Here is a 23062-nt window from a genome sequence, read left to right on the forward strand (position 1 = left end):
AGAGATAAATGGCTTTTTGTGAAACAGTCACTTTAACCATTCATTTTTGGCATCAGTAAGACCGTCAGACATTCTAAACAATAGTTTTGAACAGTAATTTCCTCCATAACAACAGGAAACACCCCTCTCATTCAAACTCCTCCCTCCGTGTGTCTTCTCCTCCTGGCTGTACAGCGGGCGTGTCAGAAGCGCTTTTGCTGCTGCCTGCCTGTGTGCCTGCCTGCCTGCTTGCCTGCGTGCAGACGCTCCTTGTGCGAGTCAAGATGGGCCGGGGAATGCGTGGGCGATGGGCAGATGTTGATTCTGGCCTTTCTGAGGTGTTTCAAAGTGTGTTTCACCTATGATCTATTTTGCAAATCGCTCTCCGCTCTCTGTGTGCTGCTGCCGGTGCGCGGCCGCTCTCAGGCAAGACAAGTCTTGAACGGATTACTGTAAAATCGCCACGGCATTTCCTTGAACGGCTTGGTCCCGCGGCAGTTTTTTCTTTGATTTCGGTCGTCTGGGGGAGCACTGTCAACACTTAGTGGGTCGGTAAAATAGATTATACACATTATCTTGCTCCAATAGTGATCTCGAAGATGTAAAAGTTGTTGATTGATGTACCACCGTCAAAAAAAAAAAAATGTTTATGTAAGACGAGTAAACTCGGCTCTGGCACTTAAGCGTTGGATTATGTAAGACGAATTATTTCGGCTATGGCACTTAAGGTGTTAAAAGGCAAGCTTGTGACTCTTTTACTGCACTTCTCCAATGAGCAGACTGTGCATAATTTTACGCTTAAAAGGCGTGGTTGTAATGCTTAAGGCTGCATGTAGCGCCGATACCAAAATATGGAGTGGGCTGGTCCACGCCCACTAATCTGCGCTGCGCTGGGCGCTGTGCCATTGTGACATCATCAGCACTTCAGCAATCGATGATGATGTCATCAGTGATCTTCTTCTTCTAATGGCTTTCCGGCAGACGATGCCTTGCGGCACATTGCTGCCTCTCACAGAATATTACACAAATTCCAGACTCCGGGGTCCTCCCCCTCCTCGCTCTCCTATTCGACCTTCGTGTTCCCGGACCTCCTTTCTCTAAGTTCCCCTCCAAACCAATGTCCATGTCATCAGTGATGTCACTTGAGCAACTGTGATGTCATCAGTGATGTCACTCAAGCAATTGTGATGGCACTAACGGTGATATTATATATTTTTAAGCCTTCACATTCACAGAGCCATTGTGACATCATCAGCAATTATAGCAAAATAGGGCGGACTCCGAGGTGCGGTCCAACACAAACACTATTATCTTACATATAGGCGGATAGTTATTTTTCCTATTTCTTTATCTCTGAATATTGACATGCCCGCTACGCTGCATACTGACACAAAGACAAATTCCTCGTATGTAATCTTGCATATTGTGGCAATAAAAGTGCTTCTGATTCTGATTCCGACACACACGAAGACAATCAACATACACAATCCTGTGACATCGTCAGTGATGTCATAGACATTGTGACATCATCACTGATGTCATAGACAGTGTCGTGTCATCAGTAATTGAACACAATCAACATCCGTGATCAAGCGTTGTCCTTGGGTGAAGAAGCATTTGTCAGATCAGTGGATTTAAATGGAAACATTATTGACAGAGGATCTGGCAGAGATCAGACAGACATGCCATCGCTTCTGTTTTGTGGGCCGAAGATGGCGGCATGCAGGATAGGGATTAGCATCTGGGGCGTCATCATGCTGGTCATGCTGGGAATCTTCTTCAGCGCCAAGTCGGCTGTGCTGATCGAGGACGTCCCGTTCACCGAGGAGGACATCCGCAATGATAAGAATCCTCCTGGGAACATCTACAGTTGGTATAACCAGTTGGGCATCAACTGCTTCATCGCGGCAGCAGTCTTATGTGGCGGTGGGCGCTGTGTCGCTCTGCCAGGTCTGCCTCAACAAGCGCCAGGAGTACCTGGTCACATAGATCCTGGAGGAACGCCCCAACCACACCCCAGACAACAACCTGACCCAAACCTAACCCTTGTCACGAACCCCACCCCGACCCCAGCATAACCCCTGAAGCCAGGACCCCAGCCCGACCCCCCAAACTAACTTCACCCTGCACCCTAACCCGTCCCAGAAGACCTGGACGTCAGAGTCTGGAGGAGACGTTACGTAATTTTCTGTCAGTAGACATTCTGTTCTGATGACACACAACTTCCTTTATAACTGACCAATCAGCAGCCAAGGTCGATATTCAGTCAGCAGCTGCCCCAGTCTGGGCTGAAGATAAATCATTATCATTATTAGTGGCCGGGGCAGCGAAGCGGCAGGGCCACTTATTGTATTTGCCTGTATTATTCTTCTTCTGGACTTATTCTGGACTTCCCATGCATGAAAACTAACCAAACTTTGCACAAAGGTCCAGTCCCATGCCAAACGTCTTTGACTTTGAATTTGGGGCCAATAGTCCTAATGGTGGCACTACAGCGATCGTCTAAAGTTTCAAACTTTGAAAATTCATAAAAAATCAGGCATACGTGCTACGGCTTTGCAACTTTCACCGAAATGTGCGCCCAAATGAGGAGAAACTTTTGTACAATGCAACCTATGGCCAATTATGAAGTCTAAAGACCGCAAAACTGCAAAAACTGTAAAATGAATTAAACCCTACTCCTCCCACATTTCTTCTTCAAATGACACCAAACTTCAGCATCTGCATCGCTAGACTGTCCTACACAAAAGTATCAAACAGATCTTCGATTGGTCAAACATTTAGCCCACAGTGCATCAAAACGTTGAATTCTGCCCCCGTGTATAGCCTAATTACCTCAATTACCTAGGGCAATTAGGTTGTATTTGTGATGTCATCCGTCACTCAAGCAATTGTGATGCCATCACTGATGTCACTCGAGCAATTGTGATGTCATAATAGCTCAAAGCCTTGAGACTTGCCCGGCCACGACCCATTGCTGCGCAGCAGCTATAATAATTATTATTATTTCGAGTGTCTGTAGCAAGTGTCTTGTTTGTTGTTATTGTTGTATGAACGCCATCCTTCCTCTGAGCGGCTTCTAATGAGACTCCTGCATGTTTTTTCTTCAGTCAAACGTATTTAATCATATACAGCTCTGGAAAAAGAATTAAGCGGAACACTGGAAAATTATCGGTGTTTGAGTCAATTTTCAGGGATGCAAACTAGTCACTTGTTTTGATCCCTTGAGTGAATGATTTCTCTGTGTTCTCAGCTAAATACTTTTTGAGGGTATGTTATTTGGTCATTGTCTCCCAAATTGTTGGGTAAATAAAATAATTAAATAAAATTAAATAAAACAAAACACATTTTGATTGTAGGCCTAATGTTTCTGGTGATTTCTTTTCTTTTTTTCTGAGCAAATGCAATCGCAGGGAGGAGAGGCACAACTAGTATGCCTAACCAATACTTAATGTTTTCTTTTTTCTGAGATATTATTTTTTAGTTGACAATAATGTAATTAACTAATGGTAAATTATGATAAATTCACAATTTACTAAGGATGATTATTACAAGGTGTAAGCAAATCTTTGAGACTGCTTCTCTGCCAAACAGTTGAATAAGACCACCTGTTCACACTTCCCAAAATCCTTCACCTCAAAAATGAAATCGTTGGTCGTGTGCCATCATGGGTAACAATAACAGTGCGTTGCTGAAAATAATCCCCATAAGACATGCTAAAATTTGCATTAAAGTTTTTGCATCTCCACCTCGTTTTATTTTCTTCTTTGCAAAGATTGGTTACATTTAAAGAAGGCAATGTTTTTTCTGCACAAAATAAGGATTGGAATGGGAGCGAATATGGAACATATTCAACATAAGAGAGTGTTTATGTGAAAACCCTTTTTTTTTCTACTAGTGTTCTACTAGTGTTGGTAATGACAGTGTATGTCCTCATGGTATTATAAGGCATTTTGGCTTAAAAAACAAACAAACAACAAATGACATCTATATCAGAATATCCACTGGCTAAAAATGAAAGAAAATGTTGTTGCTTTATTGTGCATCCAAATAGCATCTTGAAGAAAAAAAAACAGAGGCTGGAGGCTGCCAATGGAATACTTTGGGGAAAAGATAGAGAAGGCAAAACATCTGGCCTCCAAATTTTAATTAGCCTTACCGATGGGATTTCTTTCATTTTGGGTACTGGGATATGTCTTATCCTTGAGGACCACCTGACAATATTATGTTAAAATAGCTCGTTCTTGCTTGAAGGGGATATACCACTCAATTTAAGAATTAATTTTCATGTAACTCCTACTGCACTCTCTAGAACAGTCTAAATCTCCAGATACTATAATACATGATGATGTTATCAGTATTTTAACTCAAAGCCATAAACTGTCATAATGATATAAAGTCTGTAGTTAATCTGTAAACAAGGAATTCTATTTTGTGAATCAACAGGTTGTTTGTTTTTAGTTTTCATACACCCCGATTAGATTAGTTCATAATCAATTCTGAAGCAGAAACTGCATCCTTGTCCCCAGATAAAAAACCCAAGTAAACTTACAGTAACTCCCCCCCCCCCCAATCCACTCTTTATGTCTGTGTTTTTCAAACCTGATCCTAAGGACTAGGGGTGTCACGATACACTCAGTTCACGATACGATACGTATCACGATACTGGGTTCACGATAACGATACGATACGATACGATTTTAACAATATTTTTTTAAACTTGAATAATGACAATATATGACTGGAAAAGTAGTATTTTATTTGAAATGCACAAATACAAAACATGCTGTTGTGGGAAATTGTTATTACAATAACAACTAGAAAAAACATGAGATTGGAGATAAGGCTTATCTTGAAATAGAATGAGTTACACCGTCACTTAGATTTACTTTGAACTAAAAGGTTTCTCAGCAGTATAAATTCTCATTATGCATCTTCAGTTTTTCTTCAAACTCAAACAACAAGACTTTTCTTAGTCTATTTTTTATGCATCTTCAGTTTTTCCTGTCAAGTAAACAGTTTTGCCAGAAACTCAATTGAATGGTTTCTCTCCTGTATAACTTCTCATGTGTCTCTTCAGAGACTTGTTCAACTGAACTACTTTCCACACATTGAACTTCAACAAACAAAGACGTTTCTTTGTCTACTTTTGAAAAAAAAAAAAAAAAAAAAAAAAAAAAAAAAAAAAAAAAAATCACGATATGAGATTTCATCTCAACGATACATATCGTGACGTTTTACTATCGCGAAATTTCGTGGGACGATATATTGTGACACCCCTACTAAGGACCCAAAGCACTGCTTGTTTTCACTCTAGATACAAAATCAGGGAATATAATCAAGGACAGCTGCATAAAGCATGAGACCAGTGTGCAGGTGCAAGTATTACATCTTGGAGAAGAGTACTGGATTTATTGTTTTGTGTAGAGATATTTTCACAAACTACTAGTCCCCTAGACAGCATTGCATTGCACATTGTATTCCAAGCTTGGAGAGAGAGATGGGTAACAAATCTTGAACAATCTCTGCCCCCTCTGCCTCTCAGAAAGACTTGAAAATGATAAGTAATTGGTTAGCTCATAGTCATTTTAAATCAGTTATTAGGACTGTCAAAATAATCTATTTGAGATTTCTGATACTTTAATTAAATTGACCTTTTCTTTGTGCTATTTTTCCCCCAGCTCTCTGTTTCGGTCTCATTCTTCTCTCTGTATATCTTTTCCTAGATTATGTGTTAGTTAGTGTGTGTGTGTGTGTGTGTCTGTGTGTGAGTGTGAGTGTGAGTGTGTGTGTGAGTGTGTGTGTGAGTGTGAGTGTGTGTGTGTGTGTGTGTGTGTGTGTGTGTGAGTGTGTGTGTGAGTGTGTGTGTGAGTGTGTGTGCACGCGCGTGTGCGTGCGTTCTGTGTTGTTCTGTTTGTAACTAAATGTGCTGCTGCTGTCTCGGACATGTCACTCCTGGAAACAAAACTGCTGATCTCAATGGCCAAAGCTGGTTAAATAATGGGTAAAGCTTTCCCCAAATTAATTTCATGTTGAAAATATTTTCTTGTCTCTTTTGAGATTTTCTCTTTGGGGTTTTTCTTAGACATGCAATATGGTCAAGATTAACTCTTCCTCAGATGAGCCCAACTGGATTTTCTTCTCCATTGTTAGGCTTAACAATGCTATGTGGACTGAGGGGCACAACTCCTCTCAGCCCTGACCAACTCCAGTTTGATTGGCACCGCCTTGGTCAGAGGCACTGACAGGAGTATTAACCCTAACATGCATGCCGTTGATGGTGGGAGGAAACCGGAGCACCCGGAGGAAACCCACACGAACATGGGGAGAACATGCAAACCCCACACAGAAAGGACCTGGCTGGGATGGACCGGTGTTCGAAACCCGGGCCGGGACCAACAAACACTGAGCCACCAAAGTAGACCAAAAGCCATGAACAAAGACAAAAAGATACTGCATTTCACATAGCAGTATTCAAAACAGGGTTACAAAATGTGTTACACATAATAAAACAAGTAAAATCCAATTTGGTTACAGAGGAATAGAATAATGGTAAAAACAGACATCATATAAAACTCTGTCTGTACATGTTTCATGAAGAGAGTGAAAAGATGACACTGACTTGAGCAGTTTCAGCTCTTCAGGCAGGGTGTTCTGAAGCCTGAGGGCCTGGAAAGCAAAGGCTGGATTGCTTTTGGTCTTTAATGGCCAGGAGGCCCTGCCTGAGGGTGTGGGGCTATACCTGCTCATAACGAGTTAAAAGATCTGAGATAGCTAGACTCAGATCTAGCAGAGTGTTAAAAGTAATCAGTATAGAAAGTCAAGTAGCAAGCACACTCAAAAAATATTAAAAACTCACTGGGTGCAAGGCAAGCACGAATATTGGACAAGAGAAAAGCCAGCACTCCAAAATGTCTTTTTTGTTGATTTATTTCCTCCTCAATACACCTGGGCAGCAGCAACGAACGTTTCAGTCAGAGACCTTCCTCAGCGTTGTGCTGTGTCAGGCAAAAAAAGACAGCTATATACAGTCATGCCGGAAGTACAATCAATTAGGAAAATAAAATAAAACATTTTGTAATGTGCCTTGTCCCGAGTAGAGGCAAGGAACTATTTAGTAATACATTGAAAATAATACATTTAGAATAATACATAGAAAAGTTAAAATTACAAGTATTGTATGAAGACCTCCAAACGGAAGTGCTTCACAATAAGGCTTCCAAACGGAAGTGCTTCACAATAAGGCTCTGTATATAATGAGCATGATTATACCAGAACTTACAACGGGGGCTCTAGTGACAAGCTACTGTAAGAGGTTGGCTAGCCACACATGGAGCAAACAGGCACAGGGGTCCCAATGTTCTCAGCACAATCGCAACCACATACTTAAGAATACACCAATAGAGAACAAGAAAAAAATATTAAAGAAAACAGCTAAGAAGTAGCTCCTCGTTTAGGCCTTTAGGGTGTTCTGTGTGTAGGGCATGAATCCAAAATGCCTCCCTTTGTAGTAAGGCCCTGTCTCTGTCACCGCCCCTCTTTAAGGGACCAACAGACTCAATCCCCTGGAACCTAAGAGAACACACATCGTGTCCAAATGAATTAAAATGTCTGGCTACAGACGACTTTTCCTCTTTATTTCTAATATTGCTTTTATGTTCAGAAATGCGAACTTTAAGTTCTCTCGTGGTTTTCCCCACATAACAAAGGCCACAGGGACATTTCAAAAGATACACCACAAATTTAGTTTTACAGGAAATCCTACTTTTGATCAATAATTTCTTCCCTGAGTGTGGGTGTAAAAAGGTAGCACCCTTAATCATAGCGTTACAGTGAATACAATTGGAACAAGGAAAATTACCATTAGGCAAATTAGATAAAAAATGGAGGGGGGGTGTGTAGCAGTCCGCTTTAACTAGTACATCTCTCAGATTTTTAGCTCGTTTATGAGCAAACAGAGGAGGTTTAACAAAGGCGTGGCCCACCTGGGGGTCACTACGTAATATGTGCCAGTGTTTCAACACACAGGATTTGATGTCATGGGACACCGGAGAGAAGGTTGTGGCGCAAACCATATTGAAGCTCTGGGCAGAGGGGGTTTTGGGCACCAATAAGTCCTCTCTATTCAAGTTTTTAACCCGCTGGAGGCTGTTATCCAGAACACTGTTACTATAACCTTTCGCTCTAAAGCGAGCACACAGTTCAGCAGCTTGTTCATCGAAATCAATATCTCGATTACAAATTCTTCTGACCCTTAAGAGCTGACTATAAGGTAAACCTCTTTTAAGACTGGGAGGATGATAACTAGTAAAGTCTAAAAAACTATTTCTGTCTGTCTTTTTCCTGTAGACCTTGGTCAAGAGGAGATCAGATTTTTTCACACAAACATCCAGAAAGGACACTGAATCAAGGCTATATTCAAGCGAAAATTTTATAGAAGGTAATCTGGAATCAATATATAACTTGAACTCTTCTAATTGGATGAGAGACCCAGTGAAAATAAAGAATACATCATCAATAAAACGGAACCAACACTCAAAAAAGGCACCAAAGGGGTTATTCTGATGAACAAAGTTATCTTCAAATTTGCCCATAAAAAGGTTTGCATAGTTTGGTGAGCACGGGCTCCCCATACTAACCCCCTGGCATTGTAAGTAGTACGCTTTTTCAAACTTAAAGTAGTTTCTGTTCAGAATCAATTTGCACAGGTCCACTAGAAAACCAGTAGGGGGTGTAGGGTTCTGTCTTGTGTCCAAATAGTGTGTAAGAGCTTCCAAACCCTCCGTATGGGGTACATTAGTATACAGACTGTTCACATCCATGGTGCACAAAAAGCTGCCTTCAGTGATGTTTTGTATAGAATTCAATTTGTTAAGAAAATCTGTAGTGTCTTTCAGATAAGACGGAAGTAGGTATACCAGTGATTTAATATGTTTATCTAGGTATTGTGAAATCGGTTCTGTAAGAGACTGAGTGCCCGCTACAATGGGTCTGCCAGGTACTGGTTCCACACAACTCTTATGTATTTTAGGAAGAGTGTAAAAAACTGGACGTATAGGATGTTTCTGAAGCATAAATTTATGTTCATCCTGATTAATGAAAGAATTAGTTAATGCAGTGCTCAAAAAAGCCTCTACTTCCTGAAGGAATTTCACCGTAGGGTCCCCCATTAAAGGAGTGTAAAATTCAGATGCCCCAAGTTGTCTCAGGATCTCAGTTCTGTAAGACACAATGTTTTGAATGACTACAGCACCACCTTTGTCCGCATTTCTGATCACAATGGTAGAATCTTTTGACAGTGTGACTACCGAATTACTTTCTTCAAGTTCAATGTTCGAAAAATGTCTCTTTTTATTGCTTGACAGTACCGTTTCCATCGCGTCCTGCTCCACCAACCTACAGAAGGTAGCGACAGAATGGTTCAACACAGGTGGGACAAAAGTACTTTTAGCCCTCAATCCAAACGAGGGTATGGAGGGTGGTGCAGGTACACTGCTGACAGTCTGTGAAGGAGGAGAAAGTGAGTGGGGAGCGCCCTTGTCAAAAAAAGCACGAAGCTTGACATTTCTTAAGAATTTAAACAGTTCTATTCTAGTTTTAAATGGGTCCGCTCTAGTAAAGGGAACAAAAGATAAACCTTTTGAGAGGATGGAGACTTCTTTTGGAGACAGGGGTCTGTTAGACAGGTTGATCACGTTAATCCCTTCTGGTTCCCTCTCCCTCTCCCTCTGTTGGCGCGCGCGGTGGCGCCTGCCGCCCCTCCGGGTGGGACGTCGTCTGTTGCCACTCTCGTTGGATTCCTTCGCTGCATGGGATGTCCTAAAAAAGGCTGTTGTCTACGGCGGGTCGCTCGCTCCTCGTTGCCAGATTCGTCTGTCGACCAGCCGCTGGACGCTGTGTGTTCCCCCCGTCTGCGTTGATGTCTGAAGTGGGAATTAGAACCATCATGGCTCAACCATGGGTAGACACGGTCATTCTTGTAATCCAGCGTGTCTCTCCGGTACTTGTTCAGCTTCATGTCTGAAACCTGCTTTTCATAAGTCTCTTTCACAGCTGCACATTCCGTCTCAATATCACGCAGTTGTTGAGTACTGAGTTTGCCCGTCATCTCTTTCTTCAGGTCTGTGATCTCAGTACGGGTCTTTGATAGTTCAGCATCAGCGTGTTTAATGACAAGAAGCATAAGGTCAAACGAGCATTTGTTTAAGATCTCGCACCACTGTTTACAGAACTCACTGTTGTTCCTCCCGAGTGCCGGCTCCTTGTTGATCCGTAGTCCTCTCGGGATCCGTCTATTACGCCAGTATTCGGATAGTGTCGAGCCGTGAAGGCTGGAACGAGTTTCCTTCTTAAAGAGATACTGCAGGCGTTGGGACAGGAATGTCGCGTTGTCAGACACATGGTCGGAAGACAAGGTAGAACTTGGAAAAAGGTTTAAAATATTATCGGAGTCTGAGTCCGAGAAAGCCAGAGTGGTAGCTCTCACGTTTGTGAGCCCGTCTATGTTCTGGTACGCCGCCATTTTGCCCGCCCGGGTATAGAGGTAGAGGTGCGTCGCTCAAAGTGATACAACGTAGAAAGTCAAGTAGCAAGCACACTCAAAAAATATTAAAAACTCACTGGGTGCAAGGCAAGCACGAATATTGGACAAGAGAAAAGCCAGCACTCCAAAATGTCTTTTTTGTTGATTTATTTCCTCCTCAATACACCTGGGCAGCAGCAACGAACGTTTCAGTCAGAGACCTTCCTCAGCGTTGTGCTGTGTCAGGCAAAAAAAGACAGCTATATACAGTCATGCCGGAAGTACAATCAATTAGGAAAATAAAATAAAACATTTTGTAATGTGCCTTGTCCCGAGTAGAGGCAAGGAACTATTTAGTAATACATTGAAAATAATACATTTAGAATAATACATAGAAAAGTTAAAATTACAAGTATTGTATGAAGACCTCCAAACGGAAGTGCTTCACAATAAGGCTTCCAAACGGAAGTGCTTCACAATAAGGCTCTGTATATAATGAGCATGATTATACCAGAACTTACAACGGGGGCTCTAGTGACAAGCTACTGTAAGAGGTTGGCTAGCCACACATGGAGCAAACAGGCACAGGGGTCCCAATGTTCTCAGCACAATCGCAACCACATACTTAAGAATACACCAATAGAGAACAAGAAAAAAATATTAAAGAAAACAGCTAAGAAGTAGCTCCTCGTTTAGGCCTTTAGGGTGTTCTGTGTGTAGGGCATGAATCCAAAATGCCTCCCTTTGTAGTAAGGCCCTGTCTCTGTCACCGCCCCTCTTTAAGGGACCAACAGACTCAATCCCCTGGAACCTAAGAGAACACACATCGTGTCCAAATGAATTAAAATGTCTGGCTACAGACGACTTTTCCTCTTTATTTCTAATATTGCTTTTATGTTCAGAAATGCGAACTTTAAGTTCTCTCGTGGTTTTCCCCACATAACAAAGGCCACAGGGACATTTTAAAAGGTCGCTGAGGAAGGTCTCTGACTGAAACGTTCGTTGCTGCTGCCCAGGTGTATTGAGGAGGAAATAAATCAACAAAAAAGACATTTTGGAGTGCTGGCTTTTCTCTTGTCCAATATTCGTGCTTGCCTTGCACCCAGTGAGTTTTTAATATTTTTTGAGTGTGCTTGCTACTTGACTTTCTACGTTGTATCACTTTGAGCGACGCACCTCTACCTCTATACCCGGGCGGGCAAAATGGCGGCGTACCAGAACATAGACGGGCTCACAAACGTGAGAGCTACCACTCTGGCTTTCTCGGACTCAGACTCCGATAATATTTTAAACCTTTTTCCAAGTTCTACCTTGTCTTCCGACCATGTGTCTGACAACGCGACATTCCTGTCCCAACGCCTGCAGTATCTCTTTAAGAAGGAAACTCGTTCCAGCCTTCACGGCTCGACACTATCCGAATACTGGCGTAATAGACGGATCCCGAGAGGACTACGGATCAACAAGGAGCCGGCACTCGGGAGGAACAACAGTGAGTTCTGTAAACAGTGGTGCGAGATCTTAAACAAATGCTCGTTTGACCTTATGCTTCTTGTCATTAAACACGCTGATGCTGAACTATCAAAGACCCGTACTGAGATCACAGACCTGAAGAAAGAGATGACGGGCAAACTCAGTACTCAACAACTGCGTGATATTGAGACGGAATGTGCAGCTGTGAAAGAGACTTATGAAAAGCAGGTTTCAGACATGAAGCTGAACAAGTACCGGAGAGACACGCTGGATTACAAGAATGACCGTGTCTACCCATGGTTGAGCCATGATGGTTCTAATTCCCACTTCAGACATCAACGCAGACGGGGGGAACACACAGCGTCCAGCGGCTGGTCGACAGACGAATCTGGCAACGAGGAGCGAGCGACCCGCCGTAGACAACAGCCTTTTTTAGGACATCCCATGCAGCGAAGGAATCCAACGAGAGTGGCAACAGACGACGTCCCACCCGGAGGGGCGGCAGGCGCCACCGCGCGCGCCAACAGAGGGAGAGGGAGAGGGAACCAGAAGGGATTAACGTGATCAACCTGTCTAACAGACCCCTGTCTCCAAAAGAAGTCTCCATCCTCTCAAAAGGTTTATCTTTTGTTCCCTTTACTAGAGCGGACCCATTTAAAACTAGAATAGAACTGTTTAAATTCTTAAGAAATGTCAAGCTTCGTGCTTTTTTTGACAAGGGCGCTCCCCACTCACTTTCTCCTCCTTCACAGACTGTCAGCAGTGTACCTGCACCACCCTCCATACCCTCGTTTGGATTGAGGGCTAAAAGTACTTTTGTCCCACCTGTGTTGAACCATTCTGTCGCTACCTTCTGTAGGTTGGTGGAGCAGGACGCGATGGAAACGGTACTGTCAAGCAATAAAAAGAGACATTTTTCGAACATTGAACTTGAAGAAAGTAATTCGGTAGTCACACTGTCAAAAGATTCTACCATTGTGATCAGAAATGCGGACAAAGGTGGTGCTGTAGTCATTCAAAACATTGTGTCTTACAGAACTGAGATCCTGAGACAACTTGGGGCATCTGAATTTTACACTCCTTTAATGGGGGACCCTACGGTGAAATTCCTTCAGGAAGTAGAGGCTTTTTTGAGCACTGCATTAACTAATTCTTTCATTAATCAGGATGAACATAAATTTATGCTTCAGAAACATCCTATACGTCCAGTTTTTTACACTCTTCCTAAAATACATAAGAGTTGTGTGGAACCAGTACCTGGCAGACCCATTGTAGCGGGCACTCAGTCTCTTACAGAACCGATTTCACAATACCTAGATAAACATATTAAATCACTGGTATACCTACTTCCGTCTTATCTGAAAGACACTACAGATTTTCTTAACAAATTGAATTCTATACAAAACATCACTGAAGGCAGCTTTTTGTGCACCATGGATGTGAACAGTCTGTATACTAATGTACCCCATACGGAGGGTTTGGAAGCTCTTACACACTATTTGGACACAAGACAGAACCCTACACCCCCTACTGGTTTTCTAGTGGACCTGTGCAAATTGATTCTGAACAGAAACTACTTTAAGTTTGAAAAAGCGTACTACTTACAATGCCAGGGGGTTAGTATGGGGAGCCCGTGCTCACCAAACTATGCAAACCTTTTTATGGGCAAATTTGAAGATAACTTTGTTCATCAGAATAACCCCTTTGGTGCCTTTTTTGAGTGTTGGTTCCGTTTTATTGATGATGTATTCTTTATTTTCACTGGGTCTCTCATCCAATTAGAAGAGTTCAAGTTATATATTGATTCCAGATTACCTTCTATAAAATTTTCGCTTGAATATAGCCTTGATTCAGTGTCCTTTCTGGATGTTTGTGTGAAAAAATCTGATCTCCTCTTGACCAAGGTCTACAGGAAAAAGACAGACAGAAATAGTTTTTTAGACTTTACTAGTTATCATCCTCCCAGTCTTAAAAGAGGTTTACCTTATAGTCAGCTCTTAAGGGTCAGAAGAATTTGTAATCGAGATATTGATTTCGATGAACAAGCTGCTGAACTGTGTGCTCGCTTTAGAGCGAAAGGTTATAGTAACAGTGTTCTGGATAACAGCCTCCAGCGGGTTAAAAACTTGAATAGAGAGGACTTATTGGTGCCCAAAACCCCCTCTGCCCAGAGCTTCAATATGGTTTGCGCCACAACCTTCTCTCCGGTGTCCCATGACATCAAATCCTGTGTGTTGAAACACTGGCACATATTACGTAGTGACCCCCAGGTGGGCCACGCCTTTGTTAAACCTCCTCTGTTTGCTCATAAACGAGCTAAAAATCTGAGAGATGTACTAGTTAAAGCGGACTGCTACACACCCCCCCTCCATTTTTTATCTAATTTGCCTAATGGTAATTTTCCTTGTTCCAATTGTATTCACTGTAACGCTATGATTAAGGGTGCTACCTTTTTACACCCACACTCAGGGAAGAAATTATTGATCAAAAGTAGGATTTCCTGTAAAACTAAATTTGTGGTGTATCTTTTGAAATGTCCCTGTGGCCTTTGTTATGTGGGGAAAACCACGAGAGAACTTAAAGTTCGCATTTCTGAACATAAAAGCAATATTAGAAATAAAGAGGAAAAGTCGTCTGTAGCCAGACATTTTAATTCATTTGGACACGATGTGTGTTCTCTTAGGTTCCAGGGGATTGAGTCTGTTGGTCCCTTAAAGAGGGGCGGTGACAGAGACAGGGCCTTACTACAAAGGGAGGCATTTTGGATTCATGCCCTACACACAGAACACCCTAAAGGCCTAAACGAGGAGCTACTTCTTAGCTGTTTTCTTTAATATTTTTTTCTTGTTCTCTATTGGTGTATTCTTAAGTATGTGGTTGCGATTGTGCTGAGAACATTGGGACCCCTGTGCCTGTTTGCTCCATGTGTGGCTAGCCAACCTCTTACAGTAGCTTGTCACTAGAGCCCCCGTTGTAAGTTCTGGTATAATCATGCTCATTATATACAGAGCCTTATTGTGAAGCACTTCCGTTTGGAAGCCTTATTGTGAAGCACTTCCGTTTGGAGGTCTTCATACAATACTTGTAATTTTAACTTTTCTATGTATTATTCTAAATGTATTATTTTCAATGTATTACTAAATAGTTCCTTGCCTCTACTCGGGACAAGGCACATTACAAAATGTTTTATTTTATTTTCCTAATTGATTGTACTTCCGGCATGACTGTATATAGCTGTCTTTTTTTGCCTGACACAGCACAACGCTGAGGAAGGTCTCTGACTGAAACGTTCGTTGCTGCTGCCCAGGTGTATTGAGGAGGAAATAAATCAACAAAAAAGACATTTTGGAGTGCTGGCTTTTCTCTTGTCCAAAAGTAATCAGTAAAATCTATCCCAACAGCGTAGATAAGCTAGCCTGACAATAGTCTTCTTCAATAGCCTTGCAGCAGAATTCTGCACAATCTGGAGCCCTGCTACAGTTTGTCAATTGAGACAGGAGAGCAGTGCATTGCAGTAGTCAAGGTGAGATGATCCAAGTGTATAAACAGAAACCAATCTAATCTCTGCAAGCAAAACATCTCTGACCATGTTTTAGTATTGCTTTAAAAATGAATGAAACAACCCAGATGCAGGGTGGGATAGGATAGATGGATGAATGAATGGAGAATAGCCAACCAGCCTGTTTGGTAGAAGTAATAGGTCTACTTTTGATCACATTTGGTTTATAACTAATTTATAACTCAAAAACTTAAAAACTCCTCAGTGTCAGTGTCACTTTTGGTTTCACAGTGGGAGGCTGTTGGATTACAATGCTGCTAGTCTACTGGTCTGTGCTTAGCCAAATAACAAACATGATGTAATATGCATCAGAACCAGATTACCCCCCCCCCCCCCCCCCGTGGAGAAATTATCTCCATGAACCATGCTTTCTTGGTCCAATGTGGTGCGATCAGAATCATAGTTAATATCCCTATGCGCACATGCTCCAGTGCGGTCAGGATCAGCGCCAACGGTGGAGACACATACAGGAGTGTCTGAGGCCACTGATGAGCCAGTGCATCTGAACCTGAGGGGCACGCTCCCATCCTGTAGCCAGAAGAACATAGAGTGTGCACATCGACGGTGGCTCTGCCGAACCGACCCCATAGATCTGTTCGCTACCGACGTTGCGGTGCAGTTTTCATTCACTCTCCAGTGGAAACCCCCTGGAGACAGGTCTGCCCTGCTGTTCAGTATTCCAGTGGAAACCCCCTGGAGACAGGTCTGCCCTGCTGTTCAGTATTTCAGTAGAAACCCCCTGGAGACAGGTCTGCCCTGCTGTTCAGTATTTCAGTAGAAACCCCCTGGAGACAGGTCTGCCCTGCTGTTCAGTATTCCAGTGGAAACCCCCTGGAGACAGGTCTGCCCTGCTGTTCAGTATTCCAGTGGAACCCCCTGGAGACAGGTCTGCTCTGCTGTTCAGTATTCCAGTGGAACCCCCTGGAGACAGGTCTGCCCTGCTGTTCAGTATTCCAGTGGAACCCCCTGGAGACAGGTCTGCTCTGCTGTTCAGTATTCCAGTGGAACCCCCTGGAGACAGGTCTGCTCTGCTGTTCAGTATTCCAGTGGAACCCCCTGGAGACAGGTCTGCCCTGCTGTTCAGTATTCCAGTAGAAACCCCCTGGAGACAGGTCTGCCCTGCTGTTCAGTATTCCAGTAGAAACCCCCTGGAGACAGGTCTGCCCTGGTGTTCAGTATTCCTGGGATGTGCGTCGCTCTGAGAGACAGCAGGTGAATGCTGCTCCATGACAGAAGGCTGTGAGACAGAGAGAGGAGGGGAAGAGAGTGCATCCCTCCCTGGTTGTTTATGTGCGCAACTACACACAAAGATTTTTTTTTTTACATGTTTTATGTTTAAAAGTAGGTAGGACCCTGCCCCTCCCGGTTCTGTTGATGTTTAAAAGTAGGTAGGACCCTGACCCTGCCGGTTCTGTTGATGTTTAAAAGTAGGTAGGACCCTGACCCTACCGGTTCTGTTGATGTTTAAAAGTAGGTAGGACCCTGACCCTACCGGTTCTGTTGATGTTTAAAAGTAGGTAGGACCCTGACCCTACCGGTTCTGTTGATGTTTAAAAGTAGGTAGGACCCTGACCCTACCGGTTCTGTTGATGTTTAAAAGTAGGTAGGACCCTGCCCCTCCCGGTTCTGTTGATGTTTAAAAGTAGGTAGGACCCTGACCCTACCGGTTCTGTTGATGTTTAAAAGTAGGTAGGACCCTGACCCTACCGGTTCTGTTGATGTTTAAAAGTAGGTAGGACCCTGCCCCTCCAGGTTCTGTTGATGTTTAAAAGTAGGTAGGACCCTGCCCCTCCCGGTTCTGTTGATGTTTAAAAGTAGGTAGGACCCTGACCCTATCGGCTCTGCGGCGTATGTTAATATGCACATCAGGCGCATTAGAGATCAATGTCGGCAGCTGTGCCGATAATGTGGCAGTGTGCTACAGATCATCTCACAGCCAAAGCTCTGTTTGTGAGATGGCCTGTAGAGGCCATCTCACAAACAGTTGATGCATGACTGAGTGACTGGAACATGCCTTGTTATGCCCGTCGGATACTATACCTTTCGATGCCTTTGTTAGTATATTGTATGAAACAATTGTTGAGGCATTTGTGTACAGTATGTTGTGAATGTGTAATAAGGCAAAATGAAAGAATGGATAGCAATGATGCAGAACAGTGTTTGACCCCCACAGTTTCTGGTAGGATATCGGGCTGTATACTGTGCAAGCATTGTCTGGAAACATGTCATACTTAACTGTGACAAATGACAAAGAACTAAACTTGTGCTTGCAGAAAGTACGGCAAGCTGTTGCCAGTGTGCGGGATGGACTCTACACTTGTAACTACATGATTCACCAGTAACAGAGAAACAGAATTAGTAACCGAGAACCGGAATTAATTGAATAGGGTGAGGATGAAGGCACTTCAGCTTTTTGAGTGAGAAGGAATAATTGTCACTTTCACAGCTATCCCTGGGGATACAGATCAGCATTTTTGTGAGTAGCATGCTTTTGTAATCCACTACTGGACTCCTCAACCACCTATTGTGATATTTCGTACCAGGATGTTGTAAAGCTCCCTTCAGATGTCTGTTCCAGAGGGTCACACTGGGTATGCAGTTCACATAGAGGTGGTCATTCTGTGTGTGCTGTTTTACAGAAGATGGTGTTATGACTCACATGTATATATTTTTTCTATTCCTGCATCCATATAGGTGTTCAAGCATTAAGGCTGTTACACACCAAGAGCGATGCGAATATACAGCATGAAATTGCGATGCAAATTTTTGCCCACCTGTCAATCACAGCCACAGATGTGTACACGTCGGAAGCGAATTTCTGAAAAATCAACCGTGGTCCGAAAAAATAAACGCCGCAATAACGCTCAGCGAAACTTCGCCATTGGCATGCACGGTGACGGTTGCATTGACTGATATAGGTTCGGAAAATATTATTGACGTGCGAATTAATCGCACAGAAAAAAACGCTCCCGATGTGTAAGGACCTTTAGACTAAAAAAAGGGTGATTTCGAAATCCATTTCTATGAGAACCGTCACTGTTCTGTGTCACTCTGTGTTTTGAAGCAGACACCATGATACAGAGGAAATGAGAAGCTTTTCACGTTTAATTAATAACGCTAATGAAACTTAATTAGTGCAGCTTATGAAAAATGCATTCAAATGAGAGATGAGCTTTATCCTTAAATAACAAGCCTCCTGTGCTGGATTTGGTGTCCTATTACATGCTAATTAGACTGCACTAGGGACCGTTAATGAGCATAGATCATTTCAATCTTCTGCACAGCAGGGCCCCCCACCAACCTGTTTGGACCATATACTGTACGTGGAAATCTTTTTGCATAATTATGTATGTGTGACTGGTTCATTATTTTAATAATAGTTGGAAATGTATCCTGAAAATTTTTGTTACTCAGAAAACAACCTATTATTTTCTTATTTTATTAATTATAATTATAATTTTATTATTCCAAGTCAGCTTTCAAGGACTCTATCATGGACATATTCACTGACACCTGCAATTGCTTCCTGAACTAGTTCTTATCCCCTGCCTGTCTGCTCCGACTGTTTTTGTTTTATTTGCTGTCCGTCTTGCCATGTTTTAACTGTGTGTTAACTTGTGTTTTAATTTATTCTAAGTAACTTTGTATTTATTTTAGCCCCTACCCCCTATCCCTCAAAAGGCAGTGCCTTCTGCCAGGTCGCCATTGTAAATAAGAATTTGTTCTTAATGACTTACCTGGTTAAATAAAGGTTAAAAAAAAAAAAAAATTGTTTTGTCTTTTTAAGCATAATATGGAAAATATTCAAATGAACCACTGTTACTGAATAGTCTATTGTAAAATAAACAGATGCATGAAGCCTAATCTATTCGCCTTTGTTTCGCCTATATTGTTTTCTTACAATAGCCCACCTCAAATTAAATGGGGGGGGGGGGGGGGGTCTTTAAAACTCCAATTATAAATTCCATTTGCATGGGTATTTATACATATGTTATTATATATTCTATTATGTATTTGCATGGGTATTTGCCAGCTGTTTCAGTAATTGGGAAGATATCTATCTTGAGATCGCTGAATGAGAAAACTGCTAAAATAGACCGTGTGCATGGATTTTACAGGTGAAGTGTTATAATTTTTTTGACTGATCTTTTTAAGTTAAGTTTGTAGTTTTGTAGTCACATTCCAAATTTGTTTACAAAACTTAATCTTCAAATAAAGATTGTTACTTTTAAAAGCTTGAATATTACTGTCACTTACAAAAGTATTTCATGTGATGTAATCTAATCTGTCTTAAACTAGGCTGAAGTTTGCTGCGCTATAAACACTAACTAAACACTAGAGAGACGGACATGTGAATCATACACAGCCTCCAAGCCTTTGTACATTGTACATTCCTCTGGGAGTGCCTATTAAAAAGAGCTTTGCACACTGCCGGCTATTTCAGTTCACAGTTTACACATTCAGAAGGGGGAAAAAATCCAAATGTGAAAAATCTGAAAAAGAAGAAGCAACATTCGAGCACTGCACTGTACTCACTGTGATACCTATCCAAACCATGTATTTTCAGATCATATGTGAATACATTCTGAGCATTTTGTATTTCTGTAACCCTGTAATTTTGTCAGTCATATCAAATTGTACAGATTTGGTTGTCTCCACTTCCATCAAACTATAAAATGTTAACTTTAGGTTAACATGCATAAAGAGATGGGAAGCGTAGCTACCCTGAAAATACATGGATGGTCTGTATGTATCTGTAGCAGAGAGTGATAAACTGTCTGTCATTCCCAGCTTTCTCACAGCTCAGTAACATCCCAGCTCAATAGTGGAAAATGTCTATATACCCTGCAGGTAAGGGCCTGTTAAAGCCTCCTGCTCTGTGATCCTGCTGCTAAGTCTGATTCTATCTCAACCTAAGGCTTTTGGTCAGATCTGCATCACAACACCACCTCTAGCCATTTACTTCGCTAGGATTTCCACAAATTAACCCTAGAAGGAGAACAAAGCAATCATTGATTTTACAGCTAACATTATGAAGATACACACGAGTTCATACTGTAAATGATCAGTGTATACATACATGAAGTAATTAACTACATAACCAGTGTCAATGGGCTAAAGAAAAAGAGTGGGTTGGATGAATGGGTAGATGTGTGCACTCTGTTTTACACTGTCAATTTGGCAGATGCCTGCAGGGGTTGGTGTGTTGCCATGGTGATATGAGCAAGGCATGAAAGAGCAGAGCAAGGTTTGCCTAACAGGACCAGTCTCATACAGACTGATGAAATGAGAGCCTTTCTTTAACACTCTCATATACCACATGCCTGTTCAATTGAGACCTTCACTTGAGCACCACACAAAATATCAATATAAGTGAATTCCCAGCGTGACTCCAGTCACTGAAGAATCCAGCAGACTTGCACATTTGAAATGCTAAAATCAGTCTAAAACACTAACCAGGTAAACCACTGATTTCACTGCAATATTTACCAGCTAACCTACACACCCCAATACAACTATTTGAAATTAAAATAATTTTCAATTTGATTTAATATTCTGCACCTGTTGCAAATACGTCTATTTTAGATTAGAACTTAGAAACAAGCATCTTAAAATTGCTTATACAGTACATATGAAATTGTGGTTTTACTTCGTTTCGAACTCGAGCTCTCACTCTAGTGCCTTATTCGCTGCGTACGCAGCCCACTGGAAGACTGTCATTTTTGCTCCAAAAATTACTTTTTACATTGAAACCGACCACCCACCAGCAGGTGGCTTGGTGCCCCCCTGGGGCTGACGCGGCCACCTACCTCACCCACGTGACTACGTCACGTCCGGTCAGCCCCGGGTACGCCACTCATCGCTTCTTCCAGCCCGACAGAGGATGTGTTATCTAGAAGCTCCGTGTTAAGCTCAAAATTAGCGCTCTCAGAAGCTATAGAAATAAGGCTCGTTCCGTCTCACTTTGCCCACCTCGAGAGGTTTGCGTGGACGAGATACAGCAGGCTTCGGGGACCCAATCCTGTTTCTCTTCACCAGCGGCGTCGGATCAAGTCATCTAAAAGCTAAGAGTGTCTTCTTGCAGTTAACACCTGTATAAGAGGCTACCGCCGCGTAGCGTGTTTAACGTTTCCCCGGCTGGGGTAGCGTATATTGGCTTGAGAGCTGACCAAGGTCCGCGCTCAAAACTGTTTAAAGCTAGGTGAGCTAATGCTAACAAAACTTGCTAACACAAACAACAAACATATCCGCTACATCATCGCCAGCTTTGGTTTAACGTAATGCCAGCTTAGAGGTTTCCCCTCCTCTCGGAACCTGTGTGGGACATGGATTGCAAATTACAGTAGCTTTCTGATCATTGTGAAACTGAAAAACAGCAACACACTACACACTGGCAGCAGCCATGTTTGCGTCGCAGCTGTGATGTCACGAATGTGCGACAACAAAAAGCTCCGCTTCCGAGGCAAAAAATAAACAGGATTATTATCGGATAATTTATCGGAAAAAGGCCATTATCGGAATAATAAATAATAACGCAAAATGGCCATATCGGCCGATAATTTATCGGTCCGATAATTATCGTGCATCCCTAGGTATAACCCCCGCTAATTCCTGGTACAGTCGGCGGGGCTTGTTGCGAGTTAGCTTCGCTGAACTCGCGCAATGAACCGGGCGGCGGCCAAGAGAAAGGGGGGGACAGGCAGGTGCTGTGTTAGCTGTGAGGCTACATTGGCCGGTTACGACCGCCACAAGGAGTGTGTGTTCTGCCTAGGGCATGACCATGCTACTGATGCGTTGCTGAAGTCTGGCTTCTGCCAGACCTGCAACGGCTTCACCCTGGGCGAGCTACGGGCAAGAGCGATGCTCTTTGTCCAGGTGGGCTTGCCGCTCAGCGGTGCACCTCCCGAGAGAGGCGCGTCCGCTGGGTCCGACCACTCGGTCGGGGGGGAGATACCCGCTGCTCAGGGTTCCCCGGACCAGCCTGAGCAGCAGAATTTGAATTGGGGGGATGAGCCCATCGATCCTATGTTGGAGCAGGGTGGACTCTTCCCCTACGACCCCATAGCCGATCCCCCCCAGGACACCCCCCAAGGGGAGATGTCCGGCGGAGAGGACTGGGTAGAGGCTCGCTCAGAAATGAGCATCAACGAGCCCTACCAGAAGCAGTTTCAGGGGGTGATGTCAAGGGCCGCAGCGAAGCTCGGCATCGCTCGGGCCGAACCACCCCCGCCCCCCGAATCAGTACTGTTGGGGTGCTATTTTCAGGCACGCCAGGCGCCCCAGGCGCCCCGCCCGAAGCCCCGTATGCCCGTCTGTATAGACGTGGTTCGCGCGCTGCAGACGGGATGGGAGAAGCCTCAGGAGGCCAAGCCGCTCTGCGCTGGCATGGCTCCGTGGTCGGCGTTAGAAGGGGGGGATAAGCTCGCGTTAGCCGCGATGCCTCCCCTCGAGGAGATGGTGGCCAGACACCTGGCCTCCAACGTCGCGAGGCCCACGTTGCCCTCGAAGGCGTGCCAATTGACGGCCAAGCT

The 23062-nt window shown here is 43.2% G+C and overlaps 1 pseudogene across 1 annotated transcript; it reads left to right on the forward strand.

The window, feature by feature from the left end:
• The first annotated feature begins 1661 nt into the window (after positions 1-1661).
• Positions 1662-1968, forward strand: LOC310777973 (ribonuclease kappa-B pseudogene; annotated as a pseudogene). The gene has a single exon. The product of its transcript is annotated as a ribonuclease kappa-B pseudogene (transcript).
• The last annotated feature ends 21094 nt before the right edge of the window (positions 1969-23062 follow it).

Source organism: Poromitra crassiceps, assembly GCF_964638095.1.
Source record: "Poromitra crassiceps genome assembly, chromosome: 1".
Lineage (NCBI taxonomy): Eukaryota > Metazoa > Chordata > Actinopteri > Beryciformes > Melamphaidae > Poromitra > Poromitra crassiceps.